This window comes from Bidens hawaiensis, unplaced genomic scaffold (assembly GCF_021521415.1).
Source record: "Bidens hawaiensis isolate Kalapana, Puna unplaced genomic scaffold, B.hawaiensis_p1.1 tig00005181_1, whole genome shotgun sequence".
Taxonomy (NCBI): Eukaryota; Viridiplantae; Streptophyta; class Magnoliopsida; order Asterales; family Asteraceae; genus Bidens; species Bidens hawaiensis.
In genome coordinates, this window is record NW_027491333.1 from 1270767 (window position 1) to 1281480 (window position 10714).

The 10714-nt window shown below is 33.3% G+C and overlaps 1 pseudogene across 1 annotated transcript; it reads left to right on the forward strand.

Moving 5' to 3' along the window:
* Nucleotides 1–3402: 3402 nt before the first annotated feature.
* On the forward strand, nt 3403–10296 carry LOC143629327 (protein DA1-like; annotated as a pseudogene). The gene is made up of 12 exons (XR_013152933.1): nt 3403–3665; nt 3752–3877; nt 4218–4323; nt 5454–5682; nt 6237–6357; nt 6496–6579; nt 7050–7169; nt 7249–7461; nt 8247–8309; nt 8382–8499; nt 8895–8953; nt 9707–10296. The product of XR_013152933.1 is annotated as a protein DA1-like (transcript).
* Nucleotides 10297–10714: the final 418 nt, after the last annotated feature.

Below are 10714 nucleotides of genomic sequence, written 5' to 3' on the forward strand. Positions count from 1 at the left end.
TTGTTTTGACATTTTTTGTTTATTCACTAATCGTTTGCGTCAACTCGTTTGCGTTTCGGTGCAATTCCCGAAAGACTACACATGTAGTAAGTGTCAACCGTCATTTAAACCCTAGTTTAAATGTAATGAGGTGTGCGTTATAGATTCAGTGATCTAAAGTTTGAATTGACGGAGTTGAGTTAACGGAGTTAACCTGAAATTGACGATTGTCACATCATTCCCATGTTAAAGAATTTTCGTCCCGAAAATTTGAGTCAAGTCGTGATTAGTGTCTGAAAAAGTAAGAAAAATTTTCATTTTGTCATACATTCTCTGCGGGGTTAGTTAAGTATATTTACCCTTCCTCTAATTTACAAGAAATTAGTTTAATGACCAAAGGAATGAAGAAAGCCATCAAAAACTTTCGCAAAAAGAAGATGCTAATATCTTCATCAAGTGTACTTCTACACTCCCAGATTGGCATCAAGGAAAAACTTTCCAAAGCTACCATCATCTGGAAATTGGTCTTGCTAAAACAAGAACCGTAAATCCATCCAAAGTCATGGAAGAAAAATATGAAGACCCGAGCAATTGGGTTGAAATAAGAGTCAAGAGTTTTCTAAAAATACTTGAAAACTTGCAAAAAATAAAAGCTAGAAGCTTTAATAAAGTAAACTATTACAGTCACCACTGTGTAATTACCAACTTTAGTAGTCTTCCACTACCAAAGCATGAGAAAGAAGCTTTAGAAAAGATGGAGCAAAGAATCATCTTTAATAAAGTAGAAGCAGGGCCAGTCACAAAAGAAAGACTATAGACTATGTCAGGAGCTTCAGCGCACTTATGAAAATCATAATTGCGAATACTGTTCAAACAGTACAAAAGAAGATAATAGCTCTCAACTTTACAGCTATTGCTCGGATGAAGACACCAGGGAACTGGACCCAACACATGGGTATGTCGATTTAAAACGTCATACATGAAGAAATTAGAAGGGCATTTTAGTCCATTCTATAAATCTTCTCCTCCTATATAAAGAGGAATGATTCTTAAGTTTAGGCATCGCATTCTTACCTATCTTTCTTTCCTCTCTACTTGTAATATTAATCATGTGTATTAGTTAGTAATCTCCTTGCTAAAGGAGAGTATTATGTAAGTACCAAGAAGTTCTTCCCCTGGGAAGAACAGTTGTGAAATAAATATATCAGTTCTTATTATCTATCAAGTTCATCTTTAAGAATTTTGCAAAACCTGGAGCCCTGGAGCCATAAGAGTACCGTTGAGGCAGGAGGTCGTAGGGAACAAATTGGTTGGATTGGTCACTTGAAAAATTCAACTTAAAAGGTTCACTTAGCTGGATAAGAAGAAGAGGTATGGTTTATTTTATAAATGTTAATTTACTTCAAAAGTGTTTATTATAATCTCTCCTTAAGCATTTTTACAAAATTTTGATTTCTCAAAACAAAACTCGATTAATCTTTATCGAAACTAAATGATTTCTAATTGGGAACTTAGTAAACCTAAGAAGATAAATAAAGACTTCATGTCTTTCATAAATTTAGAGACATATACACATGTCTTACATGAAATTAATAAACGAGAAGTGGTTGGACAACTTTCATAAATTTTTGAAGACATATACACATGTCTTACGTGAAATTAATAAATGAAGAGTTGTTGAACAAATTTCATAAAATTGGAGACATATGCATGTCTTTCACAAACATGAAATCAATAAACGAAAAGTTGTTGAACAACTTTCATAAAATTGGAAGCATATACATGTCTTTCACAAATAATGAACTCCATAAACGAGACATTTCTACATGTGTTTGTTACATATCTTTCACACACAAGTTGAGTATAAAACCCATTTTCATAAAATGGTTTACCAACAATTATAAATTGCTTAACGGCATAAAAGAAAATTATAAATTGCTTAACGGCATAAAAGACAATTATAAATTGCTTAACGGCATAAAAGATTTCCGCATTTTGGTATCAGGGCCACGTGCTCGTTTTTAAAAAGTAGGATTAGTAATCAAAAAATTAAATGTCTTTTAAAATAGATCATAAAGAAACCGATTTGTGAAACATCAAACAATCAAGAAATAACCAAAGTAATAAACTTTAGAGAAAATGAAAACGGTTTTGCTTCAGATTATATGATTAATTTTAATCAACCAGAAAAAATTAACAAGCTTAAATTCAAGCTTGACACAAAAACGGTTTTTAATCAACCTAATCACTTACAGAGTTTAGTCTCAAGAGCTTTCTCTAGAAAAAATAAGATTTTCTACTGCTTCAATACTGAAGAACTTTCAGTAGATATAAAAGATACTTCAGGAGAAGTATATCTACATCTTTTAACTAAAGGAGAAATAGCAAAAAGACTTTTGACTATGAAACCTGAATTAAGAAGAACCATGAACATGGTGCATATAGGAGCAGTAAAAATTCTTCTAAAAACACAATTTATAGATGGAATTAATTTTCCTATAAAAATGGCTCTAGTTGACAATAGAATTGTTAACAGACAAGATGCTCTTTTAGGAGCAGTACAAGGAAATTTAGCATATGGAAAATTTATGTTTACTATATATCCTAAATTTGCCTTGCATATAGGAGGAGAAGATTTATACAATGGACATACCCATGTGTTTTATGCCGTTAAACAAGACTATATATCCTAAATTTGTCTTATATATCTACGCCATGTGGAGTAGATCTTAAAGAAGAGAGGACAACATGGTGTTAAGTTATCTTAAGGAAGCGAAATTAAGATGAGAAGTGTCGACGATGATAGGAACTAGAGGTGGTAAACCCCAATGAGGAGGCAAAGTCAAGTTTAATTCTTTGAGTTTCTCTCCATCATCTCAAAACTATATGAACAAGAACATTTATTCCCGTCATTTAAAAACTATATAAAATACAAATAATATATTATATATCTTTTTATACATTTATTACACTCGGTTTTAGGATTTATCACACTTATTTTTTAAAAAAAAATTGTTAATGTTATATTGACACCTTTTTAAAGGGTGTTTACTAAAATACTCAACTTTTCAAATTAGTCATTCTCCTTGGTATACATATGTAAGACCTTATATATATATATAGACAACTTTGTATATTTGTGTAACTCTAGTATAGTTTGTATTTGTGTAGTTCTTAAATACCTAATGGTATGTGTTATGGGTAAAAATTTAATAATCCAGACAAGCAGAATTATCATAAGGATTCTTGTGGTGTATTGGGATTTTGGATTATCTATGACTTGGTCTTGTAATTGGACTTAACAATATTGTCTAAGGCAGGTATCTTGTATCATAAAACCGGTGTTCCAACTTCTAAAGTTGGTTTAAGTTAGAAGTGACAAGTCTTGACATTTTACACTATTCGAACCCCACATAAAAAAAAGGAAAAAGAAAAGGCTTTGGCCCTTGGTTTGTATATTAGTTATTGACTGACTTTTGTAAATTTCTTGGTTGATTTCAATAACCATCTTCTACTTCTTGGAAAGGCAAAAGCTGATGCGTGTTGGGTTCGTGATTCTCAGATTCTTCAACTTCAAATCACTTGTTCAGAATCACGACCTAAAAGTAACCCTTTAATTCTTGTTTTCGATTTTGAAGGAAGACAACAACACTCAATTACCTTTACTCATTTCACCTCTTACAATTGTAAGCCACATTAGTCACTTGCCTGTTATCAAAGTTTCAATTTTTCACTTTAATAATATGTTACATGTTATTATTTGAACCTGTAGTTGCCTGTAATGGGCTGGCTTAGCAAGTTCTTTAAAGGGTCTGATCATGAAGTTTCAGAAGAGGAGTATGATTGGAGATTTGAAGGTTATACCACATCACATGATAATTATCCTTCCACATCATGGGTAACTACTATTCTGTTCAGTTGTTAATGTTTTATTATATTTGGGCATGTTGATAGCTGTTAATTGTAATTAAGTAGTGGGCTTCCGCTTGCAGCTGAATTCGGTATATGCATAAAACATAAAATAATAATGTTTACAACAGTATGATACCTAGTTATATAAAAGTTGCGAGTTACCGTTTGGGCTGAAAAAATGGTGATGTGTATTACAAAATTAAAAACAATATTTCTTGTATATTGAGGGTTCCTCCTCCATTGTAGTCACAATATTCAGATATATTATTATTCTAGTCTTTTTTAAAATAAGTTTAAGCTTAGTTTATTAGTTGGATAAACTTTAGCAGGATCCCCGGTTTGAGATGGAAGAAATTGACCATGCACTCGCGGTATCACTGGCAGAAGCAGAAGAAGAAGAAGAAGAAGATGATGATGATGATGATGATGATGATGATGATGATGATGATGATGATGATGATGATGATGATGATGATGATGATGATGATGATGATGATGATGATGATGATGATGATGATGATGATGATGATGATGATGATGATGATGATGATGATGATGATGATGATGATGATGATGATGATGATGATGATGATGATGATGATGATGATGATGATGATGATGATGATGATGATGATGATGATGATGATGATGATGATGATGATGATGATGATGATGATGATGATGATGATGATGATGATGATGATGATGATGATGATGATGATGATGATGATGATGATGATGATGATGATGATGATGATGATGATGATGATGATGATGATGATGATGATGATGATGATGATGATGATGATGATGATGATGATGATGATGATGATGATGATGATGATGATGATGATGATGATGATGATGATGATGATGATGATGATGATGATGATGATGATGATGATGATGATGATGATGATGATGATGATGATGATGATGATGATGATGATGATGATGATGATGATGATGATGATGATGATGATGATGATGATGATGATGATGATGATGATGATGATGATGATGATGATGATGATGATGATGATGATGATGATGATGATGATGATGATGATGATGATGATGATGATGATGATGATGATGATGATGATGATGATGATGATGATGATGATGATGATGATGATGATGATGATGATGATGATGATGATGATGATGATGATGATGATGATGATGATGATGATGATGTTTTCAACATCAAAATAATATGATGATTTGCGGGTTCACATGTTGGTGAGCTGAATTGTTCAACACGAACAGAATCGTATTTATATTCGTATCAAAAGCATTAACCCTAACCTGTACGCTATTAAAACTGTGTAACCCGAACATGACCCGTTTAACAAATGGGTTAAACGGGTTAGTGGGTTGACCTGATTAACTAATTAGGTTGGTGAGTTAACATGTTTAACTAAACGGGTTAAACAGGTAAACCCGTGCACTACCCGTTTTTTGAATGGGTTAAATAAACCCAAAACCTGATTATTTTCGTGTATCATTTGGGTCTTATCGGAAATTACCATCCGTGGACTCTGAAATATGAATGTAACAATTATTTTTTGATTGTTGGGTAGGTGATGATGACTCTCAACTAAAAGAAGATGAACAGCTAGCAAAGGCTCTACAAGCGAGTCTTAAAGTGGAGTCTCCACCCAGAATTAGAAATAGAAATAGAAAAGGAAAAGGAAAAGGAAATGCAAATGGAAATGGAAATGTATACGGAAATGGCAATGGAAACATGTATCAACCTATACCGTTCCCATATTCGACAGGATTCAGGTAATTCCGTTAATCCTTTAATTGTAATTCCGTACTAAAGTATAGAGATTTGCTGTTTAGAAGAACTGTTTTTTATTGAAAAGTTCACCTAATAGTAACCAAGTTTTGCAAGTGTTTTCACAAAATTCACTCAACTTTCAGTAGGTGTTCCAGTCTTCTGAAATTATGAATGCCAAGTTTTTTTTTAAAGCTTTAGTGACCTAAATGAAACATATGTGAATCCTAGTTACTATTTGGTGATTATTTTTTTAAAAGATTAAACTTGAAGTATGAAGTAACAATGAAGAAAAAAAATCTAAATAACAACCAAGTTTCATACTTGTTCAATTTATGTCAAAGTTGGACAAAATAGTACTAAACATTAACCAGGATTCATAAATGTTTCATTTTGGTCACTTAATTTGGACTTATTTTTTAATAATTATAAGAAAATTCCACAGGATTGGAACACCTAATGAATGTTGAGTAACTTTAGTGGGAAACTTGGTTACAATCAGGTGAAATTTTCCCTTTTTTTACATATACATTTGTGTTTTCTGTTGTTGTTGTTGCAGGGTATGTGCTGGTTGTAATTATGAGATCGGTCATGGCAGATTTTTAAGTTGCATGGGTGCAGTTTGGCATCCCGAATGTTTTAGATGCCACGCCTGTAACCAACCGATTGCTGATTATGAGGTATTGATATCATATAGGATTACATCTATATATAGTAATGCTATGTTAACATTTAGTTGATTTGAATTTAGTTAAGTTTATCAAGCATTCAAGCTAATGTTGACTTATAATCATCCGCATCTTTTCCTTTTAATGTAGTTTTCCATGTCAGGAAATTACCCTTATCACAAAACTTGCTACAAGGAATACTATCATCCAAAATGTGATGTTTGCCAGCACTTTGTAAGTATCATTTGGCTTGTAAATGAACAGAACGAACACGGACAATTAAACGAAAGGGGTTTTCTTTTCCGTAATCGTTCGTTAAGAAAATGAATACGGTCATGCTCGTTTATGTTTGTTCATTAATAGTATAAACTAACAGTTCATGAATGGTAAACACTAACATAATTGAACTTAAATGAGCGAACATAACTGTGCTAAAACTAGTTAAAAGTGATGTGAAGAACAATTAAAATAGACTTAAGTTGTAATGGACCAAAAAAATTTAAATATATATTAACGAACGTACACACCTAAACTAACGAATTTATATGAACGGACTTTTTTTTCATGTCCGTTCGTATAGTAAATAACCGAACGCCGAACGGTTCACTGAACGGTCGGTTTGTTTACAGGCCTAAGTATCATATATATACTATTTTATGTTTTTTATATATATTTTTCTTGCTGGAAATTTCATTTTGTTTTAGATTCCAACAAACGCTGCGGGCCTTATTGAACACCGGGCACATCCTTTCTGGGCCCAGAAGTACTGTCCATTTCATGAGCATGATGGGACTCCTAGGTGTTGTAGTTGTGAGCGAATGCAGGTAACATTGTAATGAATAATAACTAGATTTTGCATTTATTATAAATTGGATATTAGAAGCGATTGCCAATGATTTTCAGCCATGTGGCACAAGCTATGCTGCTCTTAATGATGGTCGGAAGCTTTGCTTAGAGTGTCTTGACTCTTCGGTTATGGATACAAGTGAATGTCAGCCGCTATATCTTGATATACAAGCGTTTTATGAAAGTTTAAATATGAAAGTAGAACAAATAATTCCTTTACTTTTGGTTGAGAGGGAAGCACTTAATGAGGCCATGGATGGCGAGAGGAATGTAAGGATATCCTTTCAGACGTTGTTATGTAATATGTAGTGAAGTTGTATATGGGTTGCTTTGGGTCACCTCAAATTAGTCAATGGGTCAATTCGGGTCTTCTCAAATTAGTCAATGAGTCAAAACAGACAACTATTATATAACTTGTTAACTTAAAAAGTGTCTAAATGGGTAAGCACTACCAATGACCATTTTTTGTCTACACAAGCAGACTCCATTTAGGTCAGAACCCGTTTTTAGCCAAACCGTGTAGGTACTTTTTTAAAACGGCTCATTTTGAAACTAATTTTTCTTAGAGCCCGTATAGACGATCACCTGAACCCGCCCGATTTGCCTAGTTCGCCAGGCTTACTGTACATGCTGGAATTCTCAACAATAAGTGTCATTTTTGCTCTATTTACTTATATATGGGTCGATTTGGGTTGTGTTTGGCTTCAAACGGGCCAACTTAAAAAGTTGCCAAGGGGGGAATTTGTCAAATGGGCAGAAGATGCCAAACAGGTTGAAAGGGGGCCCAAAGTTCATCTTTATTGAACACAGCCTCCTAATTAATTCAAGATTTAGATTAATATTCTAATTATTTATTTATTTTGTGATAATTGTTAAAGGCAATGATATTTTTAATTTTCTCAAAAAGTGGATAATAAGGGTTTGCTGATCAACCCGACACTGCCCATTTTGATCTGTATCAAAAATGACCTTACCCACAGTGCACATCTTTTTAATTTGTATGCATCTTGGATGGAAAGTTTGTTTTTTATTTTATTTTTTTATTATTTTGTCAGGGTCATTTCCACATGCCTGAGACACGAGGACTTTGCCTTTCTGAGGAGCAAACTATCAGCACAGTACGTGCGTGCGTATACATGTTTGTATCTGGAATAATTTATTTAAATGCACTGAATCTTATATGTTGTCAGGTATTGAGACGACCAAGAGTCGGGGCGGGAAATTGGGTCCCAGACATGAGAACCGAACCATATAAGCTGAGAATCGCTGTGAGGTCACAGCGATTCTCATTTTATATGGGCTTCCTAGGTATTTTTTATTTTTCTTATCTTTTATAGTATCTCCATTCTATAACTTATAACAGCATTCTTTGTAAGCACATATCATGGATCAAATGAGCCAATTAAAAAATTTAGTCGCAATGGATACGTATCAAATGGGTCCACCCTCCTGAACCATTTTATTCAATATATATGATTGGAATAATTTAGGTTTTGTAACCATATTTGGCGGACTAGTTATATATGAATAGTAGTAGTTTTTGAAAAGTAAGTGTCTCTGGTCAACCCGACCGTCTGACCAGTTTTGGTCCACACGACCACGCTTAAAGTTACCCGCCTTGACCCATATTAAATAAAAGGTTATGATTGGAATAATATAGGTTTTGTAATAATCAAGCTTTATTAGATTTTTTGTGCATGCAGGTTGTTGACAGGATCAATTTTAGCTCATGAAATGATGCATGCGTGGTTAAGGCTTCAAGGTTTTAACTGCAAAAACTAAATAAATTTTATCGTTTAGTGACTTTAGTCATGATATATAAACTGGTCAATACACTTGCATACATGTACAGAAAGATGTATCAATCACATATAGTTACTGACATCATATCAATTGCAACATTTCAAACATATTAGCTAAAATAAATTATTAATTTGGGACAAGGGTTAATGGAATTATCTTATCAATTTGATAATTAATATTAAATTAAATTTACTAAAATGATGTAATTGATATGATTGCAAAGAGTTAAGTGTGTGATCGATATATCTTTTTGTTCGGTACACAATAAAAAGATGTGACACTAGAAAATTACATTTTTATTATTTTATTTTCATGTTTTACCCTTGATTACTTTTTTCATGAATGCAAAGTTTTCTATTCTATGTCAATGGTGTTTCAACTAGAAGGGTAAAATTTGTATTCTACTGACAAGTTATTGTATTAATAACACACAACTTAAATTTTGTGTGTGTCTCCTTTTTTTTCCTGTTTGTGGACACTAGTTTTGGGATAGACGGAGTATAACATTGTTTCTATAATAATAATTAACATGACTTGCCTGTCCCGTGTTGGCTCGTACCAGCGGGCGGCTTATGTCAATGAGGAATGTTGTCTACCATTTTATTGTAATCGTTTTCTAGAATTTTAAAGAAATTGGAAAACAAAAAAAAATAACATTCGTTATTTATAAATACCATTTAGCGACCTATTTTTTTTTTTTTTTTAACCGAAGGGTATCGTACACTCAGTCAAGATGTAGAAGAAGGAATATGTCAAGTTTAGCTCACATGTGGTTAAGAGCACAAACAGCTTTCATATCAAATGGTAACACGTCATCTGCCACGTCATCAAGGAAAGGGGAACGATCTCCATTTGACAAGAAGCTTGTCGAATTCTTTAAGCACCAGATTGAGTCTGACATGTCACCAGTTTATGGAAACGGTTTCAGAGCTGGCCATCAGGCTGTAGTTAAATATGGACTTCCGAGGACCTTGGAACACATTGAGTTGACAGGGAGCTTTCCGTTTAAATTTGGATTGTTTTCGGGTTACACGATTCTTTTGTGAAGATTATAGAAAGTACATTTGTATGTTACATGTAGATATAGTTATATACTAATAAAATCCCCTTCATTCTTCTTTGTGGGCTGCAATTTCAGTACACAATTAACAAGATCTAGCATGGGACTATGAGTGTATTAAGTGAGCCTCAAACCTTGCTATATTTCCTACACTTCAATAATCAATTGTAATACATGGTAAATGAGCCTGATTGTTTTGAGTGGGTTGAACCAAAGTGAGCCTGATTGAGTGTAGCGCTATAAACGAGTCAAGTTGAGCTGAGCTAGGTTTGACTCAAGCCAACTTGTTTACAACTAAGCAAATTTATCTTAACGAACAAAAATGACGAGCACGTGAAAAACTCTAGCGAGCTCATGGCTCGTCGAACCAACTTGTTTATTTTTAAATTATTAATGTTGTGTGTGTGTTTTTTTTTTTTTTGAAAAACTAAACTTTCATTCAATCAACCACCAAAAAAAATGAAAAAACAAAGAAACAGAATAAAAAACCCAGCAAGGGGCTGAGCCAAACAGCAGTACCCAAAGAACAAAACACTACCCACAACACCAACTAATCAATCATAGTATAGTCCTCTAGATAGAAATTCGACCAAGATCTCCACTCCTCCTTAGAAAAATTCGAGCGATTAGTTAACCACAAGAAAGTTAACTCTTTGACAT